The 22,058-nt window shown below is 35.8% G+C and overlaps 1 pseudogene; it reads right to left on the minus strand.

The window, feature by feature from the left end:
- Window positions 1-1,170: 1,170 nt before the first annotated feature.
- Window positions 1,171-15,119, minus strand: LOC142638266 (putative disease resistance protein RGA3; annotated as a pseudogene).
- Between the last annotated feature and the right edge of the window lie 6,939 nt (window positions 15,120-22,058).

Consider the following 22,058-nt stretch of genomic DNA (forward strand, 5'->3'; position numbering starts at 1 on the left):
AGCATAGGAGAAATAAAAAGCCAGGCTAGTTGCAAAACATAAAAAGAAAAAAAAAACCTTGCGATTCCAATACATAGATAGCTGATACTGGTTCTCAAAAAAAAAAAAAAAAGATAGCTGATACTAATGCAGAATAAACACATGAAGTTGGATTGACATTAAAAAAAAGTTTGAAATGACACTTCAAAGTCTTGTGTACGTAATCGGCCTGGAAGTGGGCATCCAAATCCAAGTTGCATTATTCTTCTGGCTGGGCTAGCAATACATATGGGCTGGGCTTGCGTCCTTCACAATGGACACTCCTGTCCTGTGTCGCCAAATAAAACCCATCCTATATATAAAGGACCAAAATTAAATTTACCGATATTAGAGGCACCAAAATCAAGCCAACCTCATACACGAACGGAAGAAATTGTCCATCTTTTGAAATTTCAATTACCAAATTCAAAATTTTAATTTTGAATGACCAAAGTATAATTTACCCTAGTTTTTCAAAAAAGTTATATGCATACAGCTTTTATAATGTATAAATTTCTTCTCTTCTTAAAACTTCGTTTACTTTATTCACAAAAAAAAAAAAAGAAAAGAAAAAAAAGAAAAAAAAAGAAAAACACTTAGCCAGAGTTTAGAAGCTCATAAAACAAATTCGGATATTTGTCTGGGAATATACTGATTTTGATGCTGTTATCTAATTATAAATCAGTGGTTTGAAATTTATGTACTAGGGAATATAACACAAGTTACACAAGCTATCTTATTTTGTTTTAAAAATATTCATTTATTTTTGCAATGCAGTAGCAAATTTGAGTAGAAAACATCGATAAAATGTTAAAAAGTTCGACTTCTTTAAAAAAAATTGTTCAACTTGATCAACATTATACAACATTTAATTTGCATAACAAGAATTCCAACTTTAAACAAATGTAAAGTGGACGAATAAATATTTAATATGCTTATATTTATATGTGTATATGGATTTGCAACACCAATGATCACACAACAGAGATAGAACAATATTAAACTCTTAGAAGAAGAATAATTAAAAGAGAGGGAACTGATTACTCCATACCTCATTCTCAACTTATTTAATCCGCATATGGTCGTGATAAATTTCTTATGCATGAGCAAACTTGTTCCATTCCTCTCCGATTTCCGGTTGGCATCTTCTACTTAACTCGGGACATTCGGCACTTCCGAATGATCTTCGAGCCACAATTTGGGGCAATTCAAAATTATAAGTTTTTTAAGTGTTTCAAGATTCAGTAGCCACGCTGGTAATATTGTCAAGTTGGGACAACTCTGGATTGATATGGACTGTAATGTTTTTGCAGATCGTTTAATCCATTCAGGCAAAACCACCAACTGTGGTAATTTAGAGAAGCTTATAAATGCTCGAAGACTTGTTGGGAATTCTTCTTGATTGTCTTCTCCTTCAGTCAGATCAAGTTTTTCACAATTCTCAATGGCCAAAACCTCTAAACTAGTAAGGAATTTTAGAATTGGAATTAAAGAAATCATACCCTCACAATTGTCAATAATCAACATCCAAAGGAGGCATGTGCAACCTTGCAACATTTCAGACAAAGATTCTAGATTGCCACAATTAAATAATGCCAAATTTCTTAGAGAATTCCAGGCCATAGGTAGAGACTTTTGTTTGGTTGTTATTGACAACCATCTGAGGCTCATCATGTATCTTATATCTTTTGGCAGTTCTAATTTTTCACATCCATCAAGGAATAAAGTCTGCAGATTTTGAAGTTTGCAAATGGAGTTCGGGAGTTTTTTCTTTTTTTTTTCTTAAATTTATCCACCTTAAATGCTTCATGGTACCGATAGAGCTAGGTAACACCTCAAAACATGAGTCACTTAAATCTAGAACTCGCAAGTATTTAAATCCTGAGAGACATGCATCAATAAAGGATTCAGAAGTGAGTCCAACCCCTTCAATCGGAGAAAAAATGGTCCGTAAACTCTTTGATTATTGTAAACATTTCAAAATATTTTCATCCTGCCAAGTGTTGTCATAATAGGACAAATGCCAAACCTTTTTAGAGATGTTTTGGGTTTGACAATTCATAATTAAGCACTCACTTTGGGCTATTGATAGAGCTAGATCATGTATTTTGAATAGTTGAAAGTAACCAGCATCACTATAATCTTCAAGAAAGCATCTTGAAAAGAGCTCATCTACATATTGGTTGCCAATATCTTCTGGCTCTTGATTTTCATCCAGTGATTGAAGCAACCCTTGCGCCATCCAAAATGGAATTAAGTCTAAAGTATTGTATTTGTAATCTTTTAAAAGAAATGAAAAATAAGCAAAACATTGTTTCAAGTAAGATGGCATTTGATTGTAACTCAATTGCAAGGCCAACAAAATATCACCTTCTTTTCTGTTCAATTTCCAGATTTCATTGTCTTTAACAAAACGCCAATCGCGCTCATCAAGTTTTGAATATAATAAGCTTCCCAATGACTTCACTGCCAAGGGAACTCCTTTGCATTTCTTCACAATCTCTTCCCCAATTTCCACTAGGTTTGCATGTTGCCTCTCGTATCCTTCATCAAATGCCCATTTTATAAATACAGACATACACTCTTTTTGTGGAAGACCTTTCAAATTGTATGGGCACATGGTGCTCATCATGGAAGCAATTGTGGGGCTGCGTGTAGTTACAAGGATCTTACTTCCATCGGCACCCCCCATCAACAAATTCCTCAACTCAATCCATTTCACCCTGTCCTCGTTCCAAACATCATCCAAGATGAGCAAGAATTTCTTACAATCCAGAATATTTCGAAGGCGCATTTGCAATTGCTCTTTCTCCAAATCGTTACAATTTTCACTAGTTATTGATCTGATAATTTTTACCAATAGCTGTTTTAAAACGAATTCATTAGAAACACACATCCAACCTTTTAACTTAAATGGTGGACTACTCTTGCATCATTGAACACTAGTTTAGCTAATGCAGTTTTGCCAACCCCTCCAATCCCAACTACAGAAATAACAAAGACCTTTTGATCATTTGTAGGATGCATTAGACATTCTATAATTTGTTCTTTGTCTTTGTCTCTTCCTATTACAAATGAAGCTTGGACAAAGGAGTAGCTCATCTCCCTCCCACGCACCAAATGCTTATTATCTGACCGTTGAGAGAGATGAAACTTATCCTTATCGGCTGCAACCTCATCTAAAAGAACTCTAATTTCTTTGACTTTGTGAGCCATCTTGGTTCGGAATACTGTAAAAGCTCAAAGATACAAGAGGTAATTATTTCTCTACATTGAAAATATGAGATACAACCAAAATATATATACTGCAAAGCATATACAAGGAATATACATATATTAAGGAACATATTAGCACAGGAAAGGCAATGACAAATTAGTGGAATTTGTCTGCATGTGGGTCATGCTACTTTGATTGATTTCCTTTGTTTAAGCTTTACAAAACAAAGGTGCTCGTTGACTTAGTTTCTGCAACAGCTGTTGGGATTATATTAGGAAATGAGTTTGCTGTCTTGCCCACAAGATCAGCACTGTCATGAATGAAAATACTTTCCTTAACATCCTCCTGCAAGCTGATGGGACATGACGTAACCAGAAGCTTGGACCGTAACACTGAAGCATGGAGTAAATAAACCCTTTGTAAAAATATCAGCAACTTGATCATTAGTAGAAATAAAGCGAATCACCATATATTTATTAACAAATTTTTCACGAATGAAGTGATAATCGACCTCGATATGTTTGGTTCTGGCATGGAAAACCGATTTTGAAGCAAAGGCCAACTCACCAACATTGTCACACCAAAAGGTGGGCGGTGAGACTAAAGGGACATGGAGATACTTCAGGAGCATTCGTATCCAATATAAGTCAGCAGTAGTGATAGCCATGGCCCGATATTTAGCGTCTGTACTTGAACGAGCCACGATGAGTTGCTTCTTGTCACTCCAGGAAACAAGACAAGGGCCAAGAAAGATGTCAAATCCAGTGGTTGATCGTCGGTCATCGGGATTGCTAGCCCAATCAGAGTCACAAAAGGCATGAAGCTTAAGTGAGCTTTTAGGGAAAGACAAGCCATGATCTATGGTCCCTTTTAAGTAGCGCAACACCCATTTAGCAGCAGTCCAGTGATCAGATGTAGGTGAGTGCATAAATTGACATAACTGATTTACTGAGAATGCAATGTCAGGACGTGTAAGAGTGCAATACTGGAGAGCACCAACAATTTGCCTATACTCAGTGCCATTGGGTAAAGGTGCACCATTAAAACGTGAGAGTTTAGAACCAGAGGCAGTGGGGGTGGAAGATGGTTTAGCACCAACCATGCGAGCACAATGAAGGAGCTCTGAAATGTACTTGGATTTCGAAAAGTGGAGACCATGGGAATCTCGGACTGCATGAACACCTAAAAAATAAGATAGCTCACCCAAGTATTTCAATGGAAAGTCAGATTGAAGATGCTTAATCAAGTGCAACATATGTGATGTATGAAGGAAAAAATCTGGTTTTGCATCTCATGCAAAACCCACAGCGGAAGCGATGAACAAGGATCTATTTCATTCATGATTGATAACATGCACAATGTAAATTTCAGAATTTAAGAACAAGATAGCGTACCTTGGTGTGGAGAAATTCAAAACAAAGATTAGTAGCACTTGGGAACACTTTTAATCTTCACTCCAATTCCACTTTACGCCCAAGATGTGTGGTCTCTCAATCAGTTCTTCAAAGGGAGAATGAAAGTGTGTCTCACACTCTCTCACACACCGTTTCTTTTTCTTTTCTAAACTCTACACATAAAAATTATGTATGTTTCTCCCTTTATAACTAACTGATTATCTAATTGGGCTGGCCTATTGGGCCTTTCCAATTGGGCTTTAATGTGTGGCTTGGAGTGGGACCAAAAGGGACCGATAAGACACTAGCTCCAATAGGCCTTGGGCTTTTTCGTCAACTCTTGACAAGTCCAAAGTTACCATTAATTATATTTAATACCACTATATAAATATAATTGCACTCTAGGCCTTATTAATAAATTATATCCCAAGACTTTATTAAACACGTAACCCCTTCATAAAATATTCGTAGTAACACAAAGTCATAAATATAGACTGCCACTTTGTAAATTACTACATCTTATCCTTGAGTACCCGGTTTAATTATTTAAAGTTATTCATTATATATTTATGAAATCCAATTTCATAAATATATATTTTAGTAATTTCTTACTAAAGTGGTTAGGCCTAACTCTCTGAATAACTGAACCCATTAAACTTATCTCAAGGGAATATTTTATATCTCCTGCAAGAGACTATGAATTCCATCTTGAGAATATATGTTCCATCAACACTAAATGTGGCTGCCCAACATACTGAGGTTTTGACCGTCATTTCAAATCTCACTACGATATATCAAAGCAACCTACACTTCATGATCGGGTCCATTATTCTCTCAGGATTAAGAGTTCATGCAAATAGAAGTCGTGAGATTTATTATTCATTTGACAGTCGTTAGGAAAATAATAAACCTCACAGCGGTCCTGTTCAATATGTCTTAACTCTTAAAACATATCAACATATCAACTAGAAGTATCCACTTCCATGATCAAGACAAATCATCTTAGTTGATACGTTATAGTCTTCGCAGATGAAATGTCCAATTTCATCACCGACTACGAACTATAAATTCTGAGTTTACAAAGAACTTGTGATTTACATCTTCTGTGACTTTTCACATAAATCACATACAATGCATCTCATGGACTATATGATAATGTCTCATATTCACGTTACCATTATTTTAGATAATAATAAAATAACTTTATCAATCACAATATAAAGTCATACATAATGTCATACATAATATCATACATAGCATCATACAATAGGATTTAAGGGCACTAATCCTAACAATCTCCCACTTGCCCTAAAGACTATTGTGCATTAATCTAACTCCCATTCCCTCCAAATGTGACTCGAAAGTCCTTTGAGGTAAGGCTTTGGTAAAAGGATCTGCTAGATTATTTGCACTTTCAATCTTTGCTACCACAACATCTCCACGAGCAACAATGTCTCGAATGATGTGATACTTCCTCTCAATGTGCTTTCCTTTCTTGTGATTCCTTGGATCTTTGGATTGTGCAACCGCTCCACTATTGTCGCAAAACAATGTGATGGGAAGTTGCTCCATTCTTACAACACCAAGATCAGAAAGGAATTTCTTGAGCCAAACAGCCTCCTTTGCTGCTTCACAAGCAGCAACGTACTCGGCTTCCATGGTGGAGTCCGCAATGCAAGATTGCTTAACACTCCTCCAACTTATGGCTCCACCTCCCAAGGTGAAAACACATCCTGAAGTGGATTTTAAAATCTAGATCGATTGAAAATGCAATGCAGCTATAGCCAATGGGAATCAAATCCTCACTATGGTAAACAAGCATATAATCTCTCGTTCTCCTAAGGTACTTGAGAATATGCTTCTGACTTGCCAATGTTTTGGTCCTGGATTTGATTGATATCGAGCGACCATGCCAGCTTGAATAACAAATATCTGGTCTAGTACAAAGCATGGCATACATGAGACTTCCCCTTTGCGAAGCATAGGGAACTTGTCTCATCATATTTTCTTCCTCTTGAGTCTTAGACATTTGGTCATCAGACAGAGGAACTCCATGTCTAAAAGGAAGCAATCCTTTCTTGGAGTTTTGCATGCTAAACCGTTCTAGAACCTTATCTATATATCCAGCTTGTGATAAGCCTAACATTTTATTCTTGCGATCTCGCCAAAACTTGATCCCTAGAATAAAGTTAGCCTCACCCAAGTCCTTCATATCAAATTGGCTTAACAACCAAACTTTAACCGATGGCATTACCCCTACATCATTCCTAATGAGTAGAATATCATCAACATAAAGCACTAGGAACATTACTATTTTATCTTGATGTCTTTTGTACACACATGGTTCATCAAGATTTTGTTCAAAACCAAATGACTTGATTGCTTGATCAAATCTGATGTTCCAGGACCTAGATGCTTGTTTAAGTCCATAAATGGACCTATTCAACTTGCATACCATATGCTCTTGGTTCTTTGCTATGAAACCTTCTGGTTGCAACATGTATATTTCTTCTTCAAGATTGCCATTAAGAAATGCAGTCTTGATATCCATTTGCCAAATCTCATAATCATAATAAGCAGCAATGGATAAGAGAATTCTGATAGATTGAAGCATGGCTACTGGCGAAAAAGTTTCATCATAATCAATACCTTCTTTTTGTGTATACCCTTTCGCCACTAGTCTTGCTTTAAAGGTTTCAACCTTTCCATCTATCCCTCTCTTTCTCTTGTAAACCCATTTGCAACCAACGGGTTTAATGCCGTTAGGCGCCTTTTACAAGATCCCATACATGATTGGAATCCATAGAATCCAATTCAGATTTCATAGCTTGGTCCCAATGATGTGCATCTATATTATACCTTGCTTCATCATAAGTGTAAGGATCCGATTCAGGCCTCTTCTGAGATAGCCTCATAAGTTTCTCCTAAACCTACGAATCTTATAGGAGGCCGAACAATTCTCCCACTACGACGAGGCACCTGTGTACTAGACAACTCATGAGTAGTATCTTGTGGTGTATCTAATACAGTCACATCATCCTTAGTTTCATCCATTGGTTGTTCAACTACAGGTTCATTCATTTCAGCCAAGACAACTCTACTTCTAGGAGTAAAATTATTCATATAGTCATTTTCTAAGAATTTGGCATTTGTGCTAACAAACACTTTATTATCCTTATGACTATAGAATAAACCTCCAACTGTTCCTTTTGGATACCCAACAAAAAATACCACTTCTGTTTTAGATTGTAATTTGTCAGACTTTCCTTTCAACACATGTACTGGACAACCCCAAATGTGGAGATGTCTCATACTAGGCTTACGCCCATTTCACAATTCTACAGGTGTTTTAGGAATAGACTTCGAAGGTACTAAATTCAGAAGATACATTGCAGTATTTAAGGCATATCCCCAAAAAGAAATTGGTAGAGTCGAATAACTCAACATGGACCTAACCATATCTAAAAAGAGTCCTATTCCTTCTTTACGCTACACCATTTTGTTGTGGAGTTCTAGGTGCGATCAATTGTGATATAATTCCATTTTCGGTCAAGTAATCCTTGAAACCACCAAGAAGGTATTCGCCACCTTGATCGAGTCGAATGGCCTTTATGTGTTTACCTAATTGATTCTCGGCTTCAGCCCTAAACTCTTTGAACTTTTCAAAGGCTTCGGACTTAGTTTCATTAGGTACACATAACCAAATCTAGAGTAATCATCAGTGAAAGTAATGAAATACTCATAGCCACCTCTTGCTTGGATTGACATAGGACCACATACATCTGAATGGACTAGTTCTAGCAAATCTTGGGCTCTTCTACCCTTTGCATTAAAAGGTCGTTTGGTCATCTTACCTTCCAAACAAGATTCGCAAACTGGAAAACCATCAAAGTCCATGGGCTGTAAAAGTCCATCTTTGATTAGTCTTTGAATCCTACTTGAATTGATATGACCTAAACGCAAGTGCCATAGATATGCATCACTAGTAGAAGAAAATTCTCTTTAATGATTTCACATGAGAGTTACTATCTAATTCAGAATTGTATAATTCATGCTTATCAGGAGTTAAAATATAAAGACCATCCACAATATTGCCAGAACAGATAAACACTTTATCCTTCTTTATTACAACATTGTCTCTCAGGATAACACAATATCCACATTTACCTAAGTAAGTTGCAGAAATTAAATTCCTACGAACATGAGGTACATACAAACAGTCTTCCAATATTAAAACTCTAGACTTAAAACACAAATTAAACACTCCAACAGCTTCAACCGGAATCTTGCTCCCATCAGCCAAAGTAAGAAATAGTTCTCCCTCATTCAACTTCTGGTCTCCTGGAACCCTGCAAAGAATTGCGAGATATGATTAGTACAACTTTGAATCCACACACCAGGGGAATACGATTGGATTCTGTACCAAACATATTTCAAGAAGAAATGAACTTTTCATACCTTTATTCTTGGCAGCCTTGTATGTTGGACAATTCCTCTTCCAATGTCCTTTCTCACCACAATGGAAACACTTTCCTTTGGTTTTCTTTCCTTTGTTGGCAATCCCTAAGGCAATTTGTTTACCATCTTTCTTAGTGAAGTCATTCTTCTTCTTCTTCTTACCCTTGCCTTTCGACTTAGGTTGAGAAGTAGAAGCTTCACCCACATTGGCTTCAACACTAGAAGTACCAAGGATGCCTTATGCTGCCACTAACTCATTCATTAATTCAGACAAAGAATAAATCATTTTGTTCATATTATAATTGAGTCTGAATTCCTTGAATGATTCTAGTAGTGACTAGAGTATCATATCCACTTGGGATTCTCCATCAATGTCGGCACCTAAAACTTCCAATGTGTTCGAATTAGCAATCATCCTAAGACAATGCTCCCTCCTTGAACTTCCTATGACCATCTTGGTATTATAAATTTGCCTCATGGTTTCTTGCCTTGCGAACGGCCTTGCTCACCAAACATCTCCTTCGAGACTATGCATTATGTAGAAGCAAGTTCTACATCCTGCATTTGATCTTTGTAGAACATTTGAGATAGATGCTAGGATGTAGCACTTGGCCATCTCATTAGATTTCTGCCAACGATCATATCATTGTTTTTCCTCGAAGAGGAGCATCTAATGAAGGAAAGTTAGGACATGGTTGAGTAAGCACATACTTGTGCTCTTCAGCAGTAAGAACAATGTCCAAATTTCTTTTCCAGTCAACATAGTTGGATCCAGTCAGTTTGTTTTGATTAAGAATAGCAACAAGTGGGCTAAATGATGCCATGAAAAAATCTGAAAATAATAAACATGAATATAATAAGTAAATTGGACATTATCAATTTTGCATAAAAACATATAATATGGAACCTTAATAAAACCATAAAATAATATATGCAACGACAACCCAATCTCATATTCAATGTCCCTCAGCATAGAGTGAACATAAAATATTATGATTGATTGAGAACTATTCTCATTATTAGCACTATCATGATAACTCTTATCAAATACTAATAATATGCCGTTTTATATTTAGCCTCTAAGTAATAATAGTAAGAACTCAGCATAGAGGATACTAAAATACTTAGTCTAGTGTATACCATTGTCTAGAATCATGTGTAACCACATCTCATCCCTTTAACAGGCTTATTTTTTAGTACCATGATAAAACACCCTCCGCATGGAATGCAAAACTCGAAGCTAAGACAAGGTGTTTATCAAACCACTATAAACCAAGAAATTCAATCTTGTAGGGCCATGAAATAAATACTCTCCGCATGGAATGTTAAGCTCGAGGCAAAGACAAAGTATATATTTCGCGCTACTTATGAACCAACAATGGAGGCCGTGAGATCCAACCCTTGAATCTCTCTCCCACTAGATATTTTAAATTAAGGTTTTTAAAATCAAGAATGATAATAATGCTAGACACGTTGAAAAAATAATCATAATCTAATCAGGAATAAATTTCATTAAACTAGCATTAATATATATAAATATATATAACGTAATAAAAACATTTATTATATATAAAAATTTATATTATATTATATATAATATAATATTCAAATTAATATATATAATATATAATTATTACTTTATATATATATATATATATTATAATATAATATATATATATATGATTATTATATATATATATATATATATATATATATTTGTCAGAGAAGACTTGAATCCTCACGGATTCTCTTTTTCTAAGACATTCTACAGGGGCCAAGTCATGCAACCATGCATTAAGTCCAAGCCATGACAAAAAATCAAACCGTACATTGGAATTCCAAGCCAAACGGTCAAACGGTGCAATGAATGAATTGAATTCCAATTCAAAACGGTCAGTAACTACCCCGGTACAGATTCACCTTCTTCATCCAATCCGTGACATAACTGTCACTTTTTAAGAAAGTTTCCAGCGGTTTTGAAAAAAAAAAAATAATGAATGAATCCGTGTGAATCCGTGCGGTTTTCATACATTGGTGCATCCAATCCGTGTTAACCATGCAATGAATTCAAAGTCAAACGGAGCAATAATGATTCAAAGTTTTTGACAAGTGCATAACTGCCATTCAAAAAACTGCCAATCATATATTCTACATGCAGTCCGTACATGACAATTATTTTTGAATCGTTTATGGCATATGAACATCACCGAAACATATTCATGAAAATCAAAAGCATGACACAACACCATAATTTGATGTAGAAAATTGAAGCACAATAATAACAGTTTTTCTTAAATTCCAAAATTTAATTACACGCTATACAATCATGATATGAAAACCTGGCTCTGATACCAATTGAAGGAAAAATTCTGGTTTTGCATCTCATGCAAAACCCACAGCGGAAGCAACGAACTAGGATCTATTTCATTCATGATTGATAACATGCACAATGTAAATTTCAGAATTTAAGAACAAGATAGCGTACCTTGGTGTGGAGAAATTCAAAACAAAGATTAGAAGCACTTGGGAACACTTTTAATCTTCACTCCAATTCCACTTTACGCCCAAGATGTGTGGTCTCTCAATCAGTTTTTCAAAGGGAGAATGAAAGTGTGTCTCACACTCTCTCACACACCGTTTCTTTTTCTTTTCTAAACTCTACACATAAAAATTATGTATGTTTCTCCCTTTATAACTAGCGATTATCTAATTGGGCTGGCTGTGGGCGCTTTCAATTGGGCTTTAATGTGTGGCAGGTGGGACCAAAAGGGACCGATAAGACACTTAGCTCCAATAGGCCTTGGGCTTTTTCGTCAACTCTTGACAAGTCAAAGTTACCATTAATTATATTTAATACCACTATATAAATATAATTGCACTCTATAGGCCTTATTAATAAATTATATCCCAAGACTTTATTAAACACGTAACCCCTTCATAAAATATTCGTAGTAACACAAAGTCATAAATATAGACTGCCACTTTGTAAATTACTACATCTTATCCTTGAGTACCCGGTTTAATTATTTAAAGTTATTCATTATATATTTATGAAATCCAATTTCATAAATATATATTTTAGTAATTTCTTACTAAAGTGGTTAGGCCTAACTCTCTGAATAACTGAACCCATTAAACTTATCTCAAGGGAATATTTTATATCTCCTGCAAGAGACTATGAATTCCATCTTGAGAATATATGTTCCATCAACACTAAATGTGGCTGCCCAACATACTGAGGTTTTGACCGTCATTTCAAATCTCACTCCTGATATATCAAAGCAACCTACACTTCATGATCAGGTCCATTATTCTCTCAGGATTAAGAGTTCATGCAAATAGAAGTCGTGAGATTTATTATTCATTTGACAGTCGTTAGGAAAATAATAAACCTCACAGCGGTCCTGTTCAATATGTCTTAACTCTTAAAACATATCAACATATCAACTAGAAGTATCCACTTCCATGATCAAGACAAATCATCTTAGTTGATACGTTATAGTCTTCGCAGATGAAATGTCCAATTTCATCACCGACTACGAACTATAAATTCTGAGTTTACAAAGAACTTGTGATTTACATCTTCTGTGACTTTTCACATAAATCACATACAATGCATCTCATGGACTATATGATAATGTCTCATATTCACGTTACCATTATTTTAGATAATAATAAAATAACTTTATCAATCACAATATAAAGTCATACATAATGTCATACATAATATCATACATAGCATCATACAATAGGATTTAAGGGCACTAATCCTAACAATGTACGAGTTCCAGTAACCAATATATCATCAACATAAATAAGGACATAATTGTGAATAGCAGAATGATGAAAGGTAAACAAGGAGGCATCAACCAATGATTCAAGGAACCCCAAATGGATAAGAGATTGTCGAAGATGAGTGAACCATGCATGAGGGGCTTGCTTAAGTCCATATAAAGCCTTGTGCAACCGACAGACATGATGAGGAAGCTTAGGATCAACAAATCCTCTTGGCTGTTCCATAAATACTTCTTCAAGAAGAGAACCATGTAAAAAGGCATTTGAGACATCCAATTGGCGAATGGACCAATTAAAATGCACAGCCAATGCGAGGATAACACGAATTGTGGTGGGTTTGATAACAGGGCTAAATGTCTCAGTGTAATCAACTCCATCCTCTTGATCAAACCCTTTAGCAACAAGTCTCGCCTTATAGCGATCAATTGAACCATCAGCCTTTTGTTTAAGACGGAAAACCCATTTATTCCAAATAATTTTTCTGTTGGGTGGTCGAGGACAAAGGGACCAGGTTCCATTAGCTAACAAGGTACCAAATTCTACCTCCATGGTTGCTCGCCATTCAGGGAGTTTGAAAGCTTGGTTAAAGGTGGTGGGTTCGGTAGGAAGTGAGTTGGCATGAAAGGCCTTAAGAGGGTGGCATGTGGAGTAATAGAGCTTATGGTCTGGGAAGTTTTTAGGGCGGGAAGCACCAGTCATGGAACATGTTACCATTCGAGTGGAGGGAATAGGTGGTTGAGAAGTCTCAGATGGGTTAGGGTGGGGAAGGTTGTTAGATGTGGAAAGTAAGGAATTTGGAGAAGGTGATTGAGGTGGAGACAAGTGTTGGTGAGGAGAGGGAGATGGAGAAGATAGTAATGGGGAGTGGGTTGAGGTGTCCATAGGAGATGAGGAGGAATGAGAATCTAGGGGAAAAAGAGAAATACATGGATGTGGAGGCATAAGTAGAAGAAGTGATTCATCAAGGCGAAATGTTGTGATGAAGGCATTGAATGATGGATTTAGACCACTGACTATGTATGAAATCAGATCATCGTCATCCACTGGCTTATTCGCGGCAGCAAGTTGATCTGCCTATGACTTAGCCAATTGGAGATACTCCAAGCAAGATCGAGATTCTTGTCGCAGAGTCTACAATTGGTGTTTTAAGTGAGCAATGCGAGATTTTGATTGGGAAGCATATCTAGTTGCCAAAGAATTCCAGACTTGGCAAGATGTGTTCAGTCCATAAACAGTGGAAAGAACATTAGGAGTGAGAGTTGCAATTATCCAGCTCAAGAGAAGTTGGTCCTTTTTGTACCAAATCACATATTCTAGGTTCTTAACTTGTTTTTCCCCAGCAATTGTGTGCTTGTCAAGACACACCTCTGAGCCATCAACAATGCTCAACAGGTCGTAGCTTCGCAAGATGGGCAAGAATTGAGAGACCTATTGCAGGTAATTTCTTTCATCTAATTTTATGGAAATCAAGAGAGTTATATTGGGTGTTTGGAAAAAATTGGCAAAGGAGTTTAAGTCGGCCATTGGAGAAGTTTGGTGTGAACCAGAGGGCTCTGATACCATGTAAAAGCTCAAAAATATAAGAGGTAATTATTTCTCTATATTGAAAATATGAGATACAACCAGAATATATATACTACAAAGCATATACAAGGAATATACATATATTAAGGAATATATTAGCATATGAAAGGCAATGACAAATTAGTGGAATTTGTTTGCACGTGGGTCACACTACTTTGATTGATTTCCTCTGTTTAAGCTTTCCAAAATGGAGGTGCTTGTTGACTTAGTTTCACCAATAGTTGTTGGGATTATATTAGGAAATGAGTTTGCTGTCTTGCCCACAAGATCAGCACTGTCATGAATGGAGATACTTTCCTTAACAAATATAAGTGAATTAGAGGAAGAAAAGAAACCGTGTACCTTCCTGGTGGTGCTCCCTTGTATTTCCACCACTTGCATCCGCAGCGCTTCACTCGAATTCATCAAGGACATCTTGAGCATCATAAAACACTTCTTTGAGCTGCCCAAGCCAGACGGTCAGCTCCTGATTATGTACTTGTTGGTCTTCTGCATCCAACAACACAACTTTGATGGTGGATAGGATGTTTTCAAGTCTGTTCAGATCGCTTTCAACACCCCATACCAAGCAAGCTTCTTGGAAAGCCGGCCGGGGACCCTATTTTCCTTAGCACTTTTGCTGCGATGTTAAAGACAAATGTTTCTGCAGCCATCTCTAAGAGAGAGAGAGAGAGAGAGAGAATGAACAGAGTTTCTTAATTTGTGTGATATTGAAAATAGAAAATGAGGAAAAGTCAAGGGATTTTAGTTTCAAAGTTTGAGCTGGTTCTTAGTGTTCCCCACCCAACCACTGACTTTCGAGTACATTCACATGGCTGCTGGCCGGCCCCAAATACAATTTCTTTGTTTTGTTTTTGAGTTTTTTGCTTTGATTTGACATGATATAAATAAATAAATATAAATATATATATTTATATATATATATATATATTTATATATATATATATTGTATTACTCATTATATTTCTTTTGGTGGCTATGTGTGCCATTTGCACCTTTCGACTGGAACAGTGTTGAGAACAGGGCAAAACAAGCAACAAGCAATTTTTTCTTGTATGTATTGTGTGAAAGAGATAAGAATACTCATAAACAAATGTCACAATTTAATTGGATATTAAATAGATTAAATGGCTATAACAAATAATGATTTTAACTAAAACCCTAAAAATCATAACATGCTTGCAATACACAAAAACAATGTAAGTGACTAATGAAGACAAAATTCTTATACCTTATCACAGTACTAGCTATTAAATGAGCTAGTTTTAGTCCCCTCGACTAGCACAACAAGATTATGAGAATGGTTCATGGATTTGGTCCATTTGGAAAAGCTTACCACTCTATGATGATGATAAATACGAATCATCATATGCTAAATGTCATAGGTTAAAATCTTATCTTATAACATATTTGTTAAAAAAAATTAAAAAAGAAGGAATTAATTGCTTTCGGCATTTACGTGCTCTTATTTGATTTGAAGTTCTGAACTCAATTACGGTTTCTATATTCATCGTATTCAAATTCAAATTCGGGTCCTATATATAAAAGTGAATTTGGATTAAAATCTTGTTTAATATGCACGTTGAGCCCGACTTTTATTTTTTTTTTTTTTCAGCATATGTATTCACCCATTAACCTAAGGGCGAGGGTGCATGCTGAAGTCGACTCCAAACCAATAGACATGCAACCCAACCATGCTAATTTCACCATATTAGGGTACATTATATTTTTGGTACTTAACCTTTATACACTGTGTCAATTTGGTCCATAACATTTTATATATATCACTTTAGTCCTTAACTTTTTGGTATTGAGTCAAAATGGTTTCTACAGTCAAGTGGCAAATAGAAAATGCCAATATGGTTAACCGTAATATTAAAATATTATTCACCACCATTAGAGATGTCACTTTCATCCCTTTTGGGTATTTTATTTATTATTATTAAAAAAAAAAAAAGCCTTATGGTGTTGGTATTTTTAATCCATCACTTAACGATAGAAACTATTTTAAGTTTTTGACGCAATAACAAAAGGTTGAGGATTAAAATAACACATTTGAAATGTTAGGGATCGAATTGACACATAATGTAAATACTAAGGACTAAAGATGTAATTTAGTTAAAATTGAATTTGGATTAAAATCTTATCTGATATGCACATAGAGCCCGGCTTGTTGATAGGCCTAAATTGCCATGTACGTATAAATGTGTAATAGCTTTGCATTCTGAACACAAACAATGGCGACCTAGGAATCCTTATTCAATTTGTCCAACTGAAAAGGAAGGCATCAATTGGGCCTGAGAAATCATGGGCTCAGACAAGGATTATTAGTTGTAGAATTCTTCCTTTCAAACTTCTTGAAAATGTACGCAACAAATGATTATAAAAATAAAAAAAATAAAAATCATCGGGGAGAATATGATGATTGATGATCATGAAGATTAGCTTTAGTAGCAAGACACCCAATGTTCACTCTATGAAACAAGTCGATTTGCAGTTGATTTTTTAGGGTCTAAGTCTTGTTGCATGGAACAACCTTACTATTGATCAGCGACGTTATAGGGCATCCTAGTCATGCCTTGTGACAGAGACATTGGCCCTCTTCTATGTCACTAGACCAGAGGGTGTGAAGCCAGAAGGATCTTGGGCCCGGTATTTCTCATTCTTTCTCATTGATTTGTGTTTCATGGCCCGGTATTTCTCATTCTTTCTCATTGATTTGTGTTTCATGGCCCGGTATTTCTCTTTTCTTTTTTTCTTTTTTTGAGAGGATTAACCTCCTCTACTTTTTTATTGATGAAATACTTCAAGGATAATAAGTAACATAAAGAAATTAATTAAATAAATTAGGATGTGCCAAGAAGGAACCAACATTGTTTGCAATAAAAATATAAAATCATTGTAACTTGCTGGACACAACCAGTCATTGAGCTTAAAGACATTAGCATTATATAGAACAAGATCATGAGACAAAAGTTCTCAAACCATTGTCAAAAACTCAGAGGTCCTTTAAGAGTACTAGTTATCAAGCCAAATGGATGTGTTCTTCATTACCTGGCCAAATGATGTTAACTAAACTCCATACCCATTAGTTCTCCTTCTCCTCTACCCTCATGAGTCATGAGCAAGCCATTGACACTGCTCTAGTGTATGAGCAATCCATAGAAATTATGCATGTTCTAGATTTAAAGGCATCACTTATGTAATGTCATAACATTGTGCCTCTTAAAATCAAAATATTATCATTGTCTCACATGTAAATAAGATTTGATATTCATAAATTCCAAAATAACATTATCATCCAACTTCTAATGATAAAACATAAATAAAAATTTAAAATAACTCATGATAGAGTAAACTCCCAAAACAAAAAGATTGAATTTCAAATAAAAAAAGAAAATCTCCGAAACTAATAATGCACTATAGATTTTGATGATAGTCCACCTAAAGCTTAAAATATCACGTCCTAAATGATCTTGTAAAACTGTAAGCACAATCAACTAATCTGCAAAAATATTGAAACAACAAATAAGGCGCTAAATAAATCGTGTAAGTGATAAATCACACGCTAACATCTAGAGGTGAAAATAGAACTACAAGATTCGTATTGAAACAAAGTGTAAATAGAATGGTAGATGTGAGAAAAATATTATTGGTTTATTAATGGGTTCAAAAATGTCAAAAGACTCACTGGATAATAGCGTAAGAATCAGAGGCAAGTCAAAAGAGAACAAGATTGTGTATTATATAATGGAAATGACACTCGAGATAAATTATACTCAATAAACATATCAGAAGTTTGATAATCTAAAATTGCGTGTCTTATGTATTGCTCCATTAGATATGGTCACATTATCATCTTCAAGGTTTGGGTCAATGAAATATATCTCAACTATCAAAATTATCATCAACATAATCACATTATGAATCTGCACAACCTCCACTACATCACATAATCTAGATAATGGCTATATTAAACTCATGGATAGGGATACTGAAACTATCTTATAGCCAAAAATTCAAGTTAAAGGAGTATACATGCATCAATATAGTAAGTCAAAAAGTAGGGTGTACAGCTAACCTACCAATCCGCCAAAACCAATCCAATCCAACCCAACCCACCGATTGGGTCGATATTTAAGGGTTGGTGGGTTGGATTGGGTTGCCAAATTTTATTTTACAGTTAGTTGGGTTGAATGCGGATTAGCAAAGATACAAATTCACCTAACCCAACCCAACCCATCTATGTTTGATATTTATTTAAAATATATATTATATAGTTTTATTACTTACTATTTGGGTTTGATGAAATACCAAAGTAATTATAAGATATAAATTTGCTTTTATTTGTGTTGGTTTGATGCACTAATAATATATTGTGTTAGTTTGGTGCTATCCTTAGGTTTAATTAGTAAATATGTTGTTATTTTAAATGTCCAATCCGACCTATGTGGGTTGGGTTGAACCCTATGATGTATTGGGTTGGATTGAGTGTTTTTTCAACCCAAATATAGTGGATTGGATTGAAAAATCCCTTAACTCAACCCATGCACACTCTTATGAAAGATTATGAAGCTATAATGAGTTGGAATTGGATCTCAAGAATATACAGTATAGAGAACACTTTTGGATACTCCTAGATCTTAGTTACATGGTATTCCCTCGTTTTATATGAATGTTAGATCCTACCATAAATTAAAAAAAAAATTTAGTTGAGTTACCATGAATTCAATTAATGGAACCCACAATAATGTGAAAGGAGGCAATACAACATAATTGTACTCTCAGTAGAACCAAGAATTCTTTTAGGGGGTCATTAAAAAACTTAAATTTAATAAAAGATGAATTTTAATATATCAAGTTATTGAAAAAAAAAACCGTAAATATATGAACTTTTACAATTTCATTTTAAGAGTTTTCAAAATTTGAAATCGTAGTTGACATTATCTATTGCCAATGTAAGTAGGTGTTACTATTTTATTTTGTTAAGTTTAATTATTATTTTTATTTTCATGGAGTTGTTATTATCTATTTCTCATTGTTTTTTTTTTTAATGATAAGTAATGAAAAATAATATTAAGCAAAGAAAAACAGCCTACCTGAGTACATTGAGAATGTACTAAGGGGGTACAAATCAAGGACCAAGGTTACAATGATCAAGCAAAACAGGAAGGGAAGAAGAAGAAAAATGACAAAGGACCACACTCCAAATGAGGAGAGTGTGTAGAAAAAAAGACTTAATCTCTAACATAGAGCACTCACATCCCTTAAAGCTTCTAGCATTTCTTTCACGCCAAATGCACCATAACAAGCAATGAGGCGCAAGTCTCCACAAATCTATGTTACGATGACGTCCAAACATACCCTGTCAAGACTCAAACAACCCAATAACCTTGAAAGGCATAACCCAGTGGATACCAAACAAACAGAGCACCAACGACCACAAGTCACAAGCTATGGGGCAGTGAAGAAGAAGATGATCCACTAACTCCCCATAATTCTTACACATATAGCACCAATGAAGAACTAGCACACATCTTTTGCGAAGGTTATTAGTTGTTAAAATCTTTCCTAAGGAAGCAGCTCAAGAAAAGAAAGCTACCCTTGGAGGAACCTTTGAATGCCATATCATTCTCCAAGGGAAAGATAAGAGGGTAGGAGGGTAGGAAGAAAGATAGAATCATTTAACCTCAAAACCTCTACTCCTAGCTGGCTTCCAACAAACCCGATCAGGACCCAAACCCTGTACCGACGAAGAGTAGACCATATCCATAAATAGATCAAAGGATTCTTGTTCCCAATCTTGAGGGGGATGACAGAATTTAGCATCCCAATGAATCCTTCCACCAGACCAACATATAACCTCCGGAACTGAAGAATCCTTTGTCCTACAAAGACAATAAAGTTCCGAGAAAGCCTCTTGTAGAGTATGATCTCTATACCACACATGCTCCCAAAACTTCACTCTAGTATCATCCCCCACATCATACAAAAGGAGTTTAGAAAAATTCTGCCAACCACTACTAATGTATCTCCACAAGCTAACACCATAAGCACTAGTCACCTTTTTCGTGCACCACCCACCCCAATCATTCTCATATTTCACCTCAATAACCCTCCTCCATAGAGCATCGGTCTCCATGCCATACCTCCATAACCATTTCCCTAACGAAGCAGAATTGAAACTCCTCAATCGTCTTAATACCTAACCCTCCAAGCTGCAGCGGCTTACAAACCTTCATCCAATTGACTAAATGAAGTTTAGAATCACCACTAATACCACTCCACAGAAAATCTCGTTGTAATTTCTCCATATGATTTGCCACCTTCCTAGGTAAAGGCAGAAGGGAAAGAAAGTAAGTAGGTAAAGAGGAAAGAGTACTTTTAATAAGAGTTACCTTACCTCCTTTAGATAAATACAACATCTTTCAACCTGTCAATCTCCTCTCCATCTTCTCCAAAATGGGATTCCAGATAGACAACTCCTTAAATTTAGCACCTAACGGTAGGTATAGATATTTCAAAGGAAGAGAGGATTGCCTACAACCCAACATCCCCACCAGAACATCCATATTGTGAACCACACCAATAGGAACCAACTCAGATTTTCCCAAATTAATTCTTAATCCTGAGACCTCCTCAAACCTAGCCAAAATAGCCCTCAAACTAGCTATTTGCGTGGAATCAGCATCACAAAAAATAAGGGTGTCATCAGCAAATAAAAGGTGAGACACCATCACCGAGTTACCAGCCATATTACCTACAGAGAAGCCTGCGAACTGTCTAGAAGCAGCCGCCACATCCAACATACAACTCAAAGTGTCCATAACAATATCAAAAAGTAGCGGAGACAAGGGGTCCCCTTGTCGAATCCCCTTAGAGCTTCCAAAGAAATTAAAAGGACTACCATTGAGCAGAATGGAGAATTTAACAGTTGAGCTGCAACACATTATCCATTTTCTCCATTTCTCTAAAAACTCACAACGCTGAAGCATATACATTAAAAAACCCCAACTAACATGGTCATACGCCTTCTCCACATCCAACTTACACAAAACACCTGGAACACTTGCCTTCAATCTACTATCAATACACTCATAAGCAATTAAAAAGGAATCCAAGATCTGTCTACCTTTCACAAAAGCATTCTGAGAATCTGGAATAAGCCTATGAGCCACCCTTCGAAGCCAGTTGGCCAACACCTTATCTTATAAATCCCACCAACCAAACTAATAGGCCGGAAATCCTTGATCTCCATGGCATCCACCTTTTTGGGAATAAGAGCAAGGAAAGAAGCATTAAGGCTCTTCTCAAACACAACTTGGTATGAAAGTTGTGAAACACAACCATAATATCAGCCTTCAAAATACACCAGCAAGATTGAAAGAACGCCATGGAAAAACCATCTGGACCAGGAGCCTTATCACCCTTAAAATCACTAATCACCCCCAAACACCTCATCCTCATCAAATGGCTTATCTAGCCAAAGGGCATCTTCCTTCGAGATACAAGAGAACTCCACATCATCCAGAATAGGTCTATGAGACACATTTTCGGTATATAGCTTCCTATAAAAAAGAGAAATACCACCT

Source organism: Castanea sativa, chromosome 6 (genome assembly GCF_040712315.1).
Source record: "Castanea sativa cultivar Marrone di Chiusa Pesio chromosome 6, ASM4071231v1".
Taxonomy (NCBI): Eukaryota; Viridiplantae; Streptophyta; class Magnoliopsida; order Fagales; family Fagaceae; genus Castanea; species Castanea sativa.